We start from the raw sequence: 17,359 nt of genomic DNA, 5'->3' as shown, positions 1-17,359 counted from the left end.
GCCACATGACCTGGAAGCTGTACGCCGGCTCCCTTGGCCAATAAAGTGAGATGAGCGCCGCAACCCCAGAGTTGGTCACGACTGGACCTAATGGTCAGGGGTCCCTTTACCTTTAAACAGCGTTTCCATGCATCTGGCTTCCATCACGGTGTCCCGTTGCACCAGAAGCCACTTGGTCATGCTGGCCACATGACCCAGAAAGCTGTCTATGGACAAACGCCAGCTCCCTCAGCCTGAAAGCAAGATGAGCACTGCAACCCCATAGTCGCCTTAAAGTCCAGACGCCTTAACCGTCCAGGGGTCCTTTACCTTACCTTATGATTGCTTTGGTTAGATTCATGATTATGTGATTTTTTTTCATACTGTAAGCTGCCTTGAACATTGTTTTATAACTATGGAAAGGTGAGATACAAATAAAATGATGTTTGATGCATGTCGGCCTGCATCCTTGAGGACTGCAAGGGCAGGGCGGCCGTGTGAGTCTGGGTCTGATTTCTGGGGGCTGGGTCCCCCCCATTAACTTCCACGGCATAATTTGAGTTATAACAATCTTTTTGCCAGCTTAACGAGCACCAGTCTGGGTCCGTATCTGAGCTGAATGGGCTTAGAATCCAGACCAGTTCACCTCCTTAATGGAAAGATGGTGAAGGTCTCTATTTGCAGCAGCTTTGCTGGGATGAAGGGACACGGATGGCACTGTCGGTTAAACCACAGAGCCTAGGACTTGCCGATCAGAAGGTCGGCGGTTCGAATCCCCGCAACGGGGTGAGCTCCCGTTGCTCGGTCCCTGCTCCTGCTAACCTAGCAGTTCGAAAGCACGTCAAAGTGCAAGTAGATAAATAGGTACCGCTCCGGTGGGAAGGTATTTCCATGCACTGCTCTGGTTCTCCAGAAGCAGCTTAGTCATGCTGGCCACATGACCTGGAAGCTGTACGCTGGCTCCCTCGGCCAGTAAAGCGAGATGAGCGCCACAACCCCAGAGTCGGCCACGACTGGACCTAATGGTCAGGGGTCCCTTTACCTTTACCTTTATAGAGCTGTAGGTAAGGTAATAGTTTTTCTGCCATACTCTGCTAGCTAAATGCTGTTGTCATAGCTTATCTATCTGTCTATCTATCATCTATCATCTATCTATCATCTATCTATCATCTATCTATCATCTATCTATCATCTATCTATCATCTATCTATCATCTATCTATCATCTATCTATCATCTATCTATCTAGATCTATCTATCTGTCTATCTATCATCTATCTCTATCTACATTATGACAGTGAGTTTAAAAAAAAAGATTTTCAATTTTTAAAAATACAATATAAAAAGAACATACTGAATGTTAACTTTTGTGAGCTGCCTTACTTAAGGAAATCGGGCTCATGCATTAAAACACACCGAGTCCAAAAATAAAAAATAGCATCATAAACTGTTGATTGCTTGTGAGGAACAGCTGGGGAATTGCAAAAGTTCTATATGGACCAATGCTGAAGACAGCAAGCTCACAAAAATGGTTATATCACCACCTGCTGCTGAAAATGCAGCATTGCTCCATTGCTTTTAAAATTAAGATCGCAGTGTCTCCTCTCCTCAGAGAAGAAAATCAGATGCTCTGCATGGTTTATCATGTGCATTAAAGCTCTTATGAATTTCTACATGCACCAGAAGGCATGGAAGTGGTCAGTTGCAGCAATTTGCACCCATGGCAGGGTGACCACCCAATCAGAACTACTATCAGTGTACTGGAAGGAGCAAAGATCACCAGTGTTGAAGCATTGATTCTTCAACATCAACTTCGCTGGACTGGTCATGTAGTGCGGATGCCAGATTATCGTCTTCCAAAGCAACTACTCTATTCCAAACTTAAAAATGGAAAGTGTAATGCTGGTGGTCAACAAAGGAAGTTTAAAGATTGTCTCAAGGCAAATCTTTAAAAATGTAGTATAAACACCAATAACTGGGAAACACTGGCCTGCGAGTGCTGCAGTTGGAGAACAGCCTTTACCAAAGGTGTCATGGGCTTTGAAGACACTCAAACTCAGGACACAAGGGAGAAACATGCTAAGAGGAAATCCACACTGTGATCAACTCCAGCCTGGAAAGCAATGTCCCCACTGTGGAGGGATGTGTGGATCCAGAATTGGCCTCCACAGTCACTTACAGACTCACTGTTAAAGCTGTGTTCATGGAAGACAATCTTACTCGGCTACCAGTGATCACCAAAGAAGGAAGTTTACACAGTGCTGGTTTGGATATTGTTGCCTCACCTGCCACCTCTTGCTGAGGAAAGGTAATCATAGGATTGCATTGTCGTGATCTGTGTTGCTTCATTGCATGCATTAGTCGTTTTGCTAGTCATGGCATGAACCGCAGCTGTGCCAATGTGCATTCCAGTAGCCACTTTGCAAACAACAGAAAGTCTGTGTGGACTGCAGTGGGATGGAGAATGATTTGTTTCCAAAACGAGCCAGTTTCTTATGCTTCCAGTCATTTCAAACTGAGCAATATTAATACCGGCAGCGTCCATTGTCTCCAGAAGCAAAAAGAGATGTTGTCAAGTGCATGGCAGAAACTGAATATCACAGAAAGTATCGCTTGCAATATTTTGTTGTTGTTTAGTCATTTAGTCATGTCCAACTCTTCGTGACCCCATGGACCAGAGCACAGCAGGCACTCCTGTCTTCCACTGCCTCCCGCAGTTTGGTCACACTCATGTTTGTAGCTTCGAGAACACTGTCCAACACTCGTCCTCTGTCGTCCCCTTCTCCTTGTGCCCTCCATCTTTCCCAGCATCAGGGTCTTTTCCAGGGAGTCTTCTCTACTCATGAGGTAGCCAAAGTATTGGAGCCTCAGCTTCACGATCTGTCCTTCCAGTGAGCACTCAGGGCTGATTTCCTTCAGAATGGATAGGGTTGATCTTTTTGCAGTCCATGGGACTCTCAAGAGTCTCCTCCAGCACCATAATTCAAAAGCATCAATTCTTCGGCGATCAGCCTTCTTGATGGTCTAGCTCTCACTTCCATACATCACTACTGGGAAAACCATGGCTTTAACTATACAGACCTTTGTTGGCAAGGTGATGTCTCTGCTTTTTAAGAAGCTGTCTAGTTTTGCCATCGCCTTTCTCCCAAGGAGCAGGCATCTTTTAATTTTGTGACTGCTGTCACCATCTGCAGTAATCATGGAGCCCAAGAAAGTAAAATCTCTCACTGCCTCCGTTTCTTCCCCTTCTATTTGCCAGGAGGTGATGGGACCAGTGGCCATGATCTTCGCTGTTTTGATGTTGAGCTTCAGACCATATTTTGCGCTCTCCTCTTTCACCCACATTAAAAGGTTCTTTAATTCCTCCTCACTTTCTGCCATCAAGGTTGTGTCATCTGCATATCTGAGGTTGTTGATATTTCTTCCGGCGATCTTAATTCCGGCTTGGGATTCATCCAGCCCAGCCTTTCGCATGATGATTGCAATACTTAGGTGCAATACTTAGGTGGCATAAAATTTTTGATGTGGAGCTCCATCGGGACCACTTCCAAATAAGTTCCAAGTTGGGGTTTGTGCTCCTTCTCCGTGACACGTGCCTCCAATGCCAGCACCCTGGAAGATCTTTGCCTGGAACTCTGCTTGCCTCCTGCACTTACCCCTGAGCTTTTACCCTGGCCTCTCTTAAAGACCTTGGTCCATGCTAGCAATGCCCTGACAACTGCTGTTAGCGGACCAGTGGGTTGAAAAACTGCCTGGAATCCCTCCTATCTCCTTTTGAGTCTGTCCCTGACGCCTCCCGTTAGTCAGGACAGGGGGTCACAGGGAATCAGCTTCCTCCCCCATGGCAGTAAACAAAGGATCAAATGAAAGGAAAGTCTTACCAGTTAGAATCTTTAATAATCACAGTGAGAGAACAAAGAACACGTCTCCTAGAATGGCAGTGCTCCCAATTAAGGGTCATTTCCCCCCATCCCGATTAATCTACATCACTCCTACATCTTGTAATCTGAGCTTGTACCCTCTGTGCTTTCTGTTCTAACGCTGTCTGAGCTCTCCGTGTTTTTGGAGAAGGGGGGAGGGTGAATGCTGTCCAGAGACTCAGAGGCATAGGAAGGGGGGTGCGGTGGGTGTGGTCCACCCCGGATGTCATGACTTAGGAGGGTGACAAAATGGCAGGTGAGTGGGTGGCACACCTCGCGCCCGGTGGCAGCAGCTCTTCTGACCCGGTGGCAGAGAGCAGCCCTCCTCAGCCGTGGTGAGGCGCACTCGGCCACAACAGCTCCGTTGCTGGGTCATTTCTGACCCAGCTGTGGAGAGCAGAAGGAGTGTGAGCAGCAGCTTTCCTGCCCCTCTCATAGCCTGAACTGTGGCGTGTGGGAGGGCACCCTCCGCACCCCGCACCCCTCTGGAGCGCACCCACCCTGGGCAACGCGGGCATATGCTTCACGGCTGCAGAGACTGTGTATCTGTTAACTCTCTCTCCCTCCCAGTGTTTCTTCTCCTAGCTGTTCCCCATCCAGCATTTCCCAGCTTCTGCCTTCTGAACTGTGCCCCTCTGCAAACCGCTGTTCCAAATCTATACTGTCCTCCTGCTCCAGGGAGGGGGAGGGGTGGCTGCCAGCATTCTTTCTCAGTGCAGCCCTCCTCAGCACGGTCCCTGACCTGCATTAAGGCAGATGGACAGATCCTTACCTTGACGCTATATCCCCAGGGGGCTACATTAACTACTGAGACACCTTGGCCTGATCTCTCCCTTGCCCACCACTCTAATAAAGCAGACATGGATATGACTGTGCTGTAACAGACAAAAATTTTATGGCTGATGGACAGCCATTATTCAAATGTGCACATGACAGCAGCCATGAAATTAAAAGACGCCTGCTTCTTGGGAGAAAAGCAATGACAAACCTAGACAGCATCTTAAAAAGCAGAGACATCACCTTGCCAACAAAGGTCCGTATAGAATACCTTGCCGACAAAGGTCCGTATAGTTAAAGCTATGGTTTTTCCAGTAGTGATGTATGGAAGTGAGAGCTGGACCATAAAGAAGGCTGATTGCCGAAGAATTGATGCTTTTGAATTCTGGTGCTGGAGGAGACTCTTAGAGTCCCATGGACTGCAAGAAGATCAAACCTCTCCATTCTTAAGAAAATCAGCCCTGAGTGCTCACTGGAAGGACAGATCCTGAAGCTAAGGCTCCAGTACTCATGAGGCCACCTCATGAGAAGAGAAGACTCCCTGGAAAAGACCCTGATGTTGGGAAAGATGGAGGGCACAAGGAGAAGAGGACGACAGAGGACAAGATGGTTGGATAGTGTTCTTGAAGCTACCAGCATAAGTCTGACCAAACTGCGGGAGGCAGTGGAAGACAGGAGCGCCTGGCGTGCTCTGTTCCAGGGGGTCACGAAGAGTCGGACACGACTAAACGACTAAACAACAACAACAAAGCTAGCTTGGTTTAGACTCCTACCAGAGTATATGCTTTCACAGCGAAATGTATTTTATATATATAAATTCCCAATTTATATTCTTTATGCTATAGGCAGGGCAAAAACAATTTTTGGAAGTATTTGGCCTTTGTAGAAAAATGAACGTAATGATGAGGAGCAAAACAAAATTTTAAACTGTGATGAAAATAAGCAGCTCTCTTGCCACTCTTTGTCTAATGTGGGGATTTGGGATGACAATTTTGCCTAGAACTGCATGTGTGTGACTCATCCCATTGAGCATGTCATTGAAAACGTGACCTTTTCAAGTCTTCTGAACCTTAAACAATGTGTAAGGCTACAAATAGAAAGGGAAGTGAACTGCTGTATGTGGCATATCAAATGGTGAATGTGTACCTCTTTTATAATCTGACAAATTAATAAATAATAAAATTAAAAAGGGAGGTGGAAATGATGTTGCAAAAACATATTGCACCCTAGTGAAAAAGCTATACTGTAGCTTATATAGCCTATATTTTCTCATATTAATCATAGAATTGTAGATTTGGAAGAGAACCCGAGGGTCTTCTAGCCCAAACTCCTGCAATGCGGGAATCTCACCTAAAGCATCCATGATAGATGGCTATCTAGCATCTGCTTAAAAACCTACAAGGAAGAAGAGTCTACCACATTCCAAGGGAGACCTTTTCACTGTCAAACAGCTTTTACTGTCAGGAAGTTCTTCCTCATGTTTAGTCAGAATCTCCTCTCTTGTAACTTGAATCCATAGATCAGGGTTCTACGCTATGGATCAGGAGAAAATAAGCTTGGTGCATATTCCATGTGACAGCGCTTTAGGCATTTTAAGATAGCTATTGAATCACCTCTTGATCTCCTCTTTTCTAGGCTAAACATACCCAACTCCCTCAACCGTTCCTCATAAGGCTTGGTTTCCAGACTCTTTATCATATTGGTCATCCTTCTTCACACCTTCAAGCTTGTCAATATCCTTCTTAAATTGCGGTGCTCAGAACTGGACACAGGACTCCGGGTGTGGTTTGGCCAAGGCACAATAGAGCAGTACTTCTACCTCCCTCAGTCTGGACTCCATACTTCTGTTTTTGCAACCTAGCTTCCTTTGCTGCTGCATCACACTGTTGATTCATGTGAAGCTTGTGGTCTAATATTGAACTATTCTATAACTGAGCAACCTTTTAAATGTGATTGTGTTTGCTGGAGTTGTTTTTGAGGTTTTAGAGGGAAGAGAGCTCTGTAATAAATCCATAGGTCCCAGGGACCTTGCCAGCAACAAAGTGTAAAATTGGCAGGAGTGAGGCAAGTCCGCCTCTGACTGAGAGAGCCTGCTAGCCCAGACCACGCATTGCAGCAGGCCTCCCATATGCCTATGTGTTCCTCTTTGCATATGTGATGCTTACTGCTGTTGCCTTGTGGTATTTGAGCCCCAGGCAGAGCTTTGAGCAAGTAGCAGGAAGAGGCTGGTGGACCGTGCTGTGTAGGACGCGCAGCCTGCCCTGTACCAAGCTAGCCTGCTGCCCTCGGGTGCAACAGGAAATATCATTCCTCTGCCAGTGTTGATGCAAGAGTCCAGCGGCGTAGCGTGGGTTGTCAGCACCCGGGGCAAGGCAAGTAATTTGCGCCCCCTAACCCTACAAATCTATGCCTATGAATGATGGTCCCTCTCTCTCTTTCTCATATTCCAATTGATTCCCATTTCTGCCGATCGATCCCCGAAGCTCTCACCCAGCGAAATTCGTGCGTAATTACGCTTCGCCATCCCTAATTCTGCCGCTTCCACCAGGAAATCATGACGGTGCGTTTCTCCTCTCCAAACTTTCCCCGGCCCTTTGCCGGCCGGCGCAGCCCTTTTGGCTACGAGCTCCCCTCCTTCTCTGCCCGCTTCCGACCCCACCTCCCCGTCCAGCCTCCCTACCTCCTGAAAAAAGGCGCCGGCGCCGAGCAGGACACCCCCGCGGCCATCGGAGAGAGGCGGGGCCGAGGGAGGCAAGCCAATGGGCGAGGCGGGGGTAGGTGGCCACGGGGGCGGGCGCTGCCGCAGTCCTCGGGTGGGCAAGGTAGGAGCAGGCGGAGGCTGGCCGGCCGCTCTGACAATAGGGGCGGGCCGAGGGCACGACGCGGCTGGGCCCTCTGGACTCGCGCCCCCCCCCAGATGTTGCGCCCGGTGCGGCCGGCACCCCTGGCACCCCCCACGCTACGCCACTGCAAGAGTCAACTGCCAAGCCTGTCTGGTACACCTGGGGGCATCATCCAGAAAGAAAGGGAAGTCCCAAATTGAACACACATTGCCCACCAAGCATGAATTACTAAATGCTAACGAGCAGAGGGGACACGGGTGGCGCTGTGGGTTAAACCACAGAGCCTAGGACTTGCCGATCAGAAGGTCGGCGGTTCGAATCCCTGCGACGGGGTGAGCTCCTGTTGTTCAGTCCCTGCTCCTGCCAACCTAGCAGTTCGAAAGCACGTCAAAGTGCAAGTAGATAAATAGGTACCGCTCTGGCGGGAAGGTAAACAGCGTTTCTGTGCGCTGCTCTGGTTCGCCAGAACCGGCTTAGTCCTGCTGGCCACATGACCTGGAAGCTGTACGTCGGCTCCCTCGGCCAATAAAGTGAGATGAGCACCGCTACCCCAGAGACTGGACCTAATGGTCAGGGGTCCCTTTACCTTTACCTAACGAGCAGAGGTGCTTCCAAGCTCATTTGGGTTTATGCAAGTCTTTTCCTGCACTAAATAATTGCACCCAGCAGCCTGTTCCAGTTCTAGTCCAATCATTATTATATGACCCCGTATTTAAAAAATCAATTCATGTGAGCTGGACCATAAAGGCGGCAGAAATGTGAAATGTGTAAAATTAGATCTAACCAGAAGGTGGCAGTTGAAGCATGCACTTTCCCAAGTAACACGCAGTCGATAACCATTTTTGCATTATTTATTATGCAGCTCCCATCCTCATCAGAGAACTGAGAAAAGAATGACACACATCTATCCAATCATATTGGTAAATATATACACATTATTGGTCAGAGACTCTCCTCTGATCTGATCTGATTTGATCTGATCTTGGAAAGGGTAATAGTAATTAAATCCTAGCCCCAGACCATTTCGTTGTTACTTAACTACAATTCCCATTAACTCCAATGAGTTGTAAATGGCTGGGGGGGTTGATGGAGCTTGGAGTCCAACAATGTTCTGTGTCTAGGTAATGACAGTGGTTATGTGAAACAGGAACATTCTAATGCTTTTCTTGCTGATATTTCTTCTTCGTTAGTTACTACTATTTTCAATTGCTTATTAGTCTTCTTGTACTGAATGTCGCTGAGGAATTCTAAAATGGGGGCAGGGAATCAGTGCAGTTTTAAAAGGTTCAGTCTGCCAACATGATTCAAAATGGTGTCCGGTTGTATCCAAACATAGATAAAGGTCTGTTCCTTGATCTCAGGAACCATCCTGCGAAATGTGGCTATGAAATTTTAAGAAGTGACCAAATGCATAGCCAACAAACAAACAGCTTTCCAGAAGGTGTAGCAGACCCCTAAAAATACCTAGCATTGCCCAGAAATTCTCAGAAACAAACAAACAAAAATACTGAGATTTATAGATGGAATTTGTTAGTGTCTAGGGCTGTATATGGCTCTCCCACCTGGACCTAACAGGGGATCTCCCAGGCAGCATCCATCCCTGAAACAATTTGAATAATGTTTACTTAGGACTTCTAAAACCCTGAACAATTGGGAGGCTGTGTTTTGATCTCCAGAGCCAGCCAACCAAAGCAATTTCTCTGCTGCCTCCAGAAACCTTCTGTTCTAGTTTATGATGAGAGCACCTGAAGAACTCCCTAATATTACTATCACAATATTTCTGAAACAAACCATAGCTTGATAAATAAATTGACAAAACGGGCAGAAAAGCCCATTTTCCTAACAGGCATAAAAATGGGAGTGCATGCCCCTTGCTTGGAAGATGTTATAAGACACGTTGGTTTCCTAACGGCAACGAGCTAAAAGGGTTGTTCCAGTCCTCTGGAATCTGATCAGAACAAGTAAACAATCTGAAAAGCTCAGATGCTCATTATGAATCCCACAAGCCATCTGGCCCTTGGGTTCTTTGAAATGAGCCCATTGTTCGGTGGAAATCACTTAGCAAAGGATTATTGAGTTATGTACTTATCCAGACAAAGCAACAACAATGAAATTAAATGCAATTAAATTGCATGAATAATTGATGGCTTCTATCCTAAAAGTATCTCTGAAACGTGATCCAGACCACTTTCGGAACGATGTCTCATTCAGAAAGTGAAGTGCCAACTTATGTATATACTTTACTACTGATGCATTTGTAGGTAATGACAGAGCCTTAGTTCTTTATTCTGATGCCACAGCTAGTCATACAGGAAATACTAATGCTCTGATCAAATTACATCACTGGCAGCACTTTAAAAAATGCTGGTTCTTCGCCGAGCAGATACTCTACTTGGTTTAATATTAGGTTCCAAAGAAAACCCAGACTTGAGGTCCTTTTCTTTTTCTTTTAAAGTGGCTTTTAGAGTGGCTGGGGAAACCCAGCCAGATGGGTGGGGTATAAATAAATTATTATTATTATTATTATTATTATTATTATTATTATTATTATTAAAAAATCTGGAGCAGACTTCCAGGCATAGCTGTCAACCGTCCCTTATTTGGCGGGAAACTCCCTTATCCCAGCGCCGTGTCCTGCTGCTGTCCCTTATTGATGATGTCCCTTAAATTTCCCGGGTTTCAAAGGAAGCAGCTCCTCTCCCTCCCTCCCTCCCTGCCAGCCAGCCAGGGAGGAGGGAGGCTCCAACTGTGTTGCTTGGCTGCCCAGCCCGCCCCCCTCCAGCCTCCTCTCACTAGCCTCGGCCCCTTGGACCCCCTTCCCGCTGGGACTGGCGGGAGCCTCGGGCTCTTCTGCCGCCATCCTCCTCGCAGCCGCCGAACTGAGTGTCTCTGACTAGGGCCTCTCGTCTGCCCGCCGCCGCCGCCGTCGCTCCCTCTAGGCCGTACTGTGGCTGCGCCACTGAAGGACCCAGATGAGATGGGCAGCCTGGCGCAGCCTATGAACTGATGAGGAGCCTTGAGAGGAGAGCGAGGGCAACCATAGAGAAAGCAGTTCAGAGAGAGGAGGAGGAGGCGGAGGCGGAGGCGCGGGCAGGTGTTCCAAGGGCTAACCGTAGAGGGGGAAAGCGGAGGAAGGACCACAAGCGCTTCTCCCATAGATTTGTAGTGGTAGACTAGCGTAGATGGTCTGATCTGCGGGTTTACTTCGGGCGCTATTTCCCCCCCCTTCCTCCCGCCCCGCCTGATGGAACTGAGAGCTGCAGATGGAGCACAAGAGAAAAGATACAGAACTGCAGCAGCATCTTTGTAGCTTGGACTTCGTTTTGCATGAAAAGTGGTTGCTGCTTGTAGTTATTTAATTGCAGTGTTTCATCAGCTGGTGTCTTGAGCAGCAACCTCTGGAAACGAAGGGCTAAAAACCGGCGCTGCTCTCCCAAATTATCTGGTCCCTTTTAACTTTGTATTTCAGCTGGTTGACTAAAATCCCTTATTTTGGCTGCTGATCCCTTGTTTTCGAGGCTGCTGGTCCCTTATTTTCAAATCTGTAAGTTGACAGCTATGAACTTCCAGGTGGCTGCTGCCCAGCTGAACTGGCAGAGCCAACCAGAACCCAGATTAGAAAGAATTGGAGCCAGTAGCCAGAACCACCTAGTTTTGTTCCCATCCTTTTTGCTCCAAACACTTAAGCACTGCAGCTCTTAACATGATGTCTGTAGCTTAATAGTAGTATTACTGGGTGCTCTCATACTTGGTTGTCTGCTAGGAAAAGAGTTGTAGCACGCCCTTCACTCAGTCCTATCCTTTGGGTTTTGGGATACAGCAGTGTTGTGGAGCAGAAGACTCCTGCGCTGTTGCTTGTGCCCCCAAAGTGGGGGTGAGGCAATGTGTGTCTGAATGCTCAAACTTATATAGCAAGGCCTCTCCTGTTAGTTGCCAGGATGGCATTGCAAGAAAACAAAAATGCTGCACACAGAGGGATTAAATAAGGACTTACAGAGTAGTCAGGTCGGGTACATGGCTACTACTGAAATATTAACTCAGAAATTAAGGTACATCAAAGGGCAAACGAAAAAGATCCATTTTCAGCTGCGTGGCAAAACAGTGTTTTATATATTAATGATGAAAGCAATGGTCAAATTCCTCCTGTGAAATATTTTACTATTTGGAAGTCTTAGGCTTTAAGTGAGAATATCTTAAGAGCTCAGGGACAACATCTCGAAATATGAAATAAAACGGATCTGTATAAAAAGAAGAAGATATTGCTACTTCTCAAAACCAATAATAATATTTTTTTATTCCAGGGATTGTGAGCCAAACAGCCCTAATTAGTATTTTGTGTGTGTATATGTCTAATTTCAATTCACTTGCATTGTCTTTATTTCTTATTGTATGCTGTCGAAGCACGTGTTCTTGCTTAAATGAATAAATTCACAGAAACCTAGGAAATCTCCTACTAGCTGAAGACCTATTTCACATGGCATAACATCCACAAAGCTGGGGATAGGGAACTGTTGCCTTAGTAGATGTGCCATATGCTTTCCTACACTCACACTTTTCCTTGGCCCAAACCCAGAATTATAGGACAGAGTGGCTTGGAATAGCAAAGGTGGTTCTTTTTAATGCCAAACTTGGGGGTCTTGTGTGTATCACACTGACACCAGGTGGTGTCAGGCAAAGTTCTTGCAGGATCCAGCAAGCAGGCACAAATGTTTAGAAAAGAAAGCCATTTTAATAATCCAAAAATTAAATGTGTTCTCCTTCATGGATGGGGGCCGCCAGGACACTCCAAAGTTGTGGGGCAGGCTAATTGACCATTGGCCACTGATGCGATTGAGCTTCCCTTGTCGTTGGGAAGAAGTTAATGTTGCCATTTGTTGATTGACATCCAGAAATGCTAAAACTTCTTGCACGAGGCTAGGGCTTCCTCTTTTTGACCGTGCATCAGATTGCCCGTCCCCCCCCTCCCTAGAATTAGGGTTGTTCGCTTGACCTTGCTATGCCTCTCATGGGGTCGTCTGCTCTTGGGGCAGGGGCCCAGTAGGAATTTTGTCCATCTGGCTGATTGGCTGGGGCCATTTGGCTTTTGCCTACTGCATAGCAAATTGCCACAACTTGTAAGGTTGGGGTTAGGCATTGGTTTATGGTTTGGTTGGTTGAGGGACATGGATTGGCTGTGCCTGCCCCCTAATGCTGCTGCTGCAAGGGATTCCGTTAAAGGAATCAGGGGCTAACTGTTGCTTGTCCACTCTGTAAAGGGAGCTCGGGCCACTGCAAGAGCTCCTGGCTGCATTTGGGGTGGGCTGAGGGCAGGTTCCCTGCTCCGTCGCTACCCCCAAGTGTATTCCCCTTTTCTGACTTTCACATCGTGCGGAATGTCAGTCTGTCCCCCACGGTGGGGGCAGCTAGTCGCAACCAATGCCTAAGCAACCACTTACATGTTTGTATTTTAATAAAGTTGTGGCCAAAATTATGTCAAAAACCTTAAACAAAAATATTGGTGTGATGTGTGAGTTATTGGGGTGGCCCTGGGGACCTCGACACACAACAAATGAGCAAGCACTCCAGAACCACAAGGTGGGGAAAACTGATGAGTTCTGGCTTCTCAGGCAGCTTAGGAGGGCATGGCACATAGCTTCAGAGCAAACCTATGTATGCATATATTTCAATAATAGAGCCAGCTAAGGGGTTGAGCAACTTGACAGCAGCATTTTAATTATGCAACTCCAGATATGGAGGAGGAATCAGAGATTTAGCCATGTACACACACACACACACACACAAAATATTGGAAATTTGGGTAGACTTCAAGACTTATAAATTTATTATGGCCTAAGCTGTCTTGAGCTGGAGTCTGCTTCGTCAGATGTATCATTTTTGGTAATCCATGAAAGCTTATGACATGAGGTGTCAAGCCCGAGTATGTCTGTCGTTGGATTAGCTGCTGTTAATTCAACTTTAAGGTCTACGCTGACAGTCATTCATAATTATAGGAGTACCATAAGCCCCTTTCTGCGCATGCCTGGCCACGGAAAAACACAGACCATCTGTTCTTTTAATGGAGAATTAATTTCTAGGAAACACTTGTGTCCAGTATCAAAGCTTAACATGCTTACATCCCTCCTCATTCTGTTCTCTGGATAACAGCAGACTGTCTCTCCAAGAGAATAAATCATATACATGTGTCGTGGCTAAGCCAGCGCAGAGTAATGAAGTTGTGTCTGACATCATGTTTCCAAGAACATCTTGTTCAGATCCTGACTTGCTTGGTCACTGCTACACGGAGGTAAATATAATCTCTGTGCGAAGCCAGAACTGCCTTTGCAAACTTGAACGCTGCTTCATCACTGGGAATATGATGGTTGAGGGAAGTTTTTAATGTTTGATGTTTTATTGTATTTTTAATGTTTTGTTGGAAGCTGCCCAGAGTGGCTGAGGAAACCCAGCCAGATGGATGGGGTATGTATGTATGTATGCATGTATAAATTATTATTATTATTATTATTATTATTATTATTATTATTCTGCGGTGCTTTTGAAATATGGTGCTGGAGGAGACTCTTGAGAGTCCCATGGACTGCAAGAAGATCAAACTTATCCATCCTTAAGGAAATCAGCCCTGAGTGCTCACTGGAAGGACAGATCCTGAAGCTGAGGCTCCAATACATTGGCCACCTCATGAGAAGAGAAGACTTCCTGGAAAAGACCCTGATGTTGGGAAAGATGGAGGGCACAAGGAGAAGGAGACGACAGAAGATGAGATGATTGGACAGTGTTGTTGAAGCTACCAGCATGAGTTTGACCAAACTGCTAAGGGCTAAAACTGAGAAGGGCTAAAAATATTGTCAAGCTGGAGCTATCACGAGCAGGAGACAAGGGAAAATACAGCTACAAATATGAAGAAGAGCTGCGGAAGGGACATGGAAGAGACTTGAGGGCCTCGGATACAAGGTTGCCAGGTTAATGAGCTAGATTGACGTGATAATAAGGACTGACAAAACCCGAAACCAGGAGGAAGGGACGTTGGATGAAGATTGGACTTGTTTGTATTTCTTTTCTCTACCATTAGAACTGTTTTATAAAATTGATGAACATTAGAAAAATGTTGGAATGAAATTACTTGGCTTTAGCAAAAATGTTTAAAGAATTATGAAAGAATGTTATGGTTATGAGAAGCTGGTAAGGACAAGATTTAAGCTTTAAGATTTATCTTATTATAGAAAGATAAGACTAAAACAGTTTAGGGTAATGTAATGACAGAATATTATGAAATATGGAAAGGATTTGCTGGGATAATTAACAACTAGGATACAAAGAAAGGGAGGAGGAGGAGGTCTAAGAAAGAAGGTAATGACAGTTGAGGATTTGGAAATAATGAATTTGTTTTTAAATGTTTTTAATTGTTTGTGATGTATTTTTGTAATTTTTTTCTTTTTTTGTTTGAATCTGTATCTATATGGTGGGAGGGGTTTGTCTTTTTTCCTTTTTAATTTGTTAATTATTTTTATTTTGCATTTTTCTTTGTCTCTATTTTATTTTGTAACGTTTTGAAAATTCCAATAAATATCATTTAAAAAAAAAGAAAACTGCGGGAGGCAGTGGAAGACAGAAGTGCCTGGCGTGCTCTGGTCTATGGGGTCACAAAGAGTCAGACATGACTAAATGACTAAACAACAACAACATTTACCAGCAATAGCAGTTCCATTTAGTCCAAGCTTTAACTTCTACTCTCTTTTTTTCACACAAGGCATGTTGTAGCTCATTTGTAAAGCTGTGCTTTCGCAAAGATGCGCAATATCTTTATCACAATAAAGTCCGTATATCAAATCACTTAACTGAAAACCTGACACTGGGGCTCAGCTTTTGCCATGTCTGGTGTCAACAGCCTTGTATTGTGTGTCCTTGAAAAAGGATACCATACAGTGCTTCCAATAGCAGCTGCCTATAATACACCAAGACTGATGGCGTTGCCAACCACCCAAAACTACTGGAAACTACAGCTGAGCTGGAAATGCCCTGCCCTTTCATGCGTGATGTGCAGGGCAAATATTTTGGAAGGGGAAACGGGGCGAGCACAGTGGAGAAACCGCAGCAAAAGGAAGCTTTACCCACCTTCAGTTTCTTCTTTACCCAGGCTTCGGCCATTAAATAATCTATGACCTGTTAAATGTGAGGCTGGGGGCTGGTATTATGATGATGATGATGAGTCAGTTTTTCTAAGCCTTGCCTTATTTCAGCTAGTACAACCTTAGAATTGATAGATAACAGCCGCCCTGAGACCCCCAGGTATAGGGTGCCATATTATGATTATTATTATTAATAATAATATTATTATTATTGACAACATCTACTGGTAGGGCATGCATTAGCAGCAGAGGCTGGTGTGCTATTAACAGTTCCTCCAAATTATTATTATTATTATTATTATTATTATTATTATTATTATTATTATTATTATTGGCTGGGTTTTTTTTAGAATTCCTGAGCAATGCCAGGTACAAGGCTCCTGGTGCTAAAATGTCTGGTGAATCTTTAGAAGGTTTTAACAATGTTTTCGGGTGGCATGCATATTTGTGGTACGACAAGGTTAAAGCACATAAAGCATTTAAGAACCATATTGTCAGGAAAGCTTTGTTCAATGTTTGGATAAGATATAAGGATTTATTGGAAAATAAAACCCCAAGGTGGCTGTCACCAATGGACGCAAAAGCCCAGAAAAATCTCAATATGGAGGCCAAATGGCCAAAATATTGGGAAATTTTGGAACAAGAGGGAGATAGACTAAAACTGCAGAGTTTTGAGAAACTAAAAAACAAAGTGCGAGATTGGCTTCATTATTATCAGATAACGGAGGCATATAATTTGGACAAGAAAATTGGCTTCCAGGTGGAAAAATCAAAATTAGAAACAGAACTGTTAGAACCCAAAACTAAGATTTTGTCAAGGATGTATAACTTGCTGTTGAAATGGAACACTCAGGATGAAACGGTGAAATCTGCTATGATTAAATGGGCACAAGATGTTGGACATAACATTATGTTTGCTGACTGGGAACAGTTGTGGACCACAGGTATGAAATTTACGGCATGTAATGCCTTAAGAGAGAATATTATGAAAATGATATACAAGTGGTACATGACCCCAGTCAAGCTTGCAAAAATATATCATTTGCCCAATAATAAATGTTGGAAATGTAAAGAAACTGAAGGTACATTCTTTCACCTTTGGTGGACGTGCCCAAGAATCAAGGCTTTCTGGGAGACGATATATAATGAAATGAAAAAGGTATTTAAATATACCTTCCTGAAGAAACCAGAGGCCTTCCTTCTGGGCATTGTCAGACAATTGGTGCCAAAGAAGGACAGAACTTTCTTTATGTATGCTACAACAGCAGCAAGAATACTTATTGCAAAGTATTGGAAGACACAAGATTTACCCACTTTGGAAGAATGGCAGATGAAGGTGATGGACTATATGGGATTGGCAGAAATGACTGGCAGAATCCGAGACCAGGGAGAAGAGTCGGTGGAAGAGGATTGGAAGAAATTTAAAGACTATCTACAGAAATATTGTAAAATTAATGAATGTTAGAATGATGTTGGATAAAAATTAAGTGGTTTCCAGCTGTAATGCTTTAAGAGAACATGGAAAAAGGGTTATAAATAGGTAGAAACATAATTAAAATGATGTTGGATTGGAAATAAGTGGTATTAGCAACAAAGTTAATAAGAATATGCAAAAATGAATTGATAATGGATGAAAATACAGAGTTATAAAATGTTAAGTTATAGAGATAAGATAAATGAAAGAGGGTAAGGATTTGCTGATTTGATTATTTAAATGG

This window comes from Podarcis filfolensis, assembly GCF_964270895.1.
Source record: "Podarcis filfolensis genome assembly, chromosome: 5".
In the NCBI taxonomy this organism is placed as follows: Eukaryota; Metazoa; Chordata; class Lepidosauria; order Squamata; family Lacertidae; genus Podarcis; species Podarcis filfolensis.
This window is presented reverse-complemented; position numbering follows the sequence as displayed.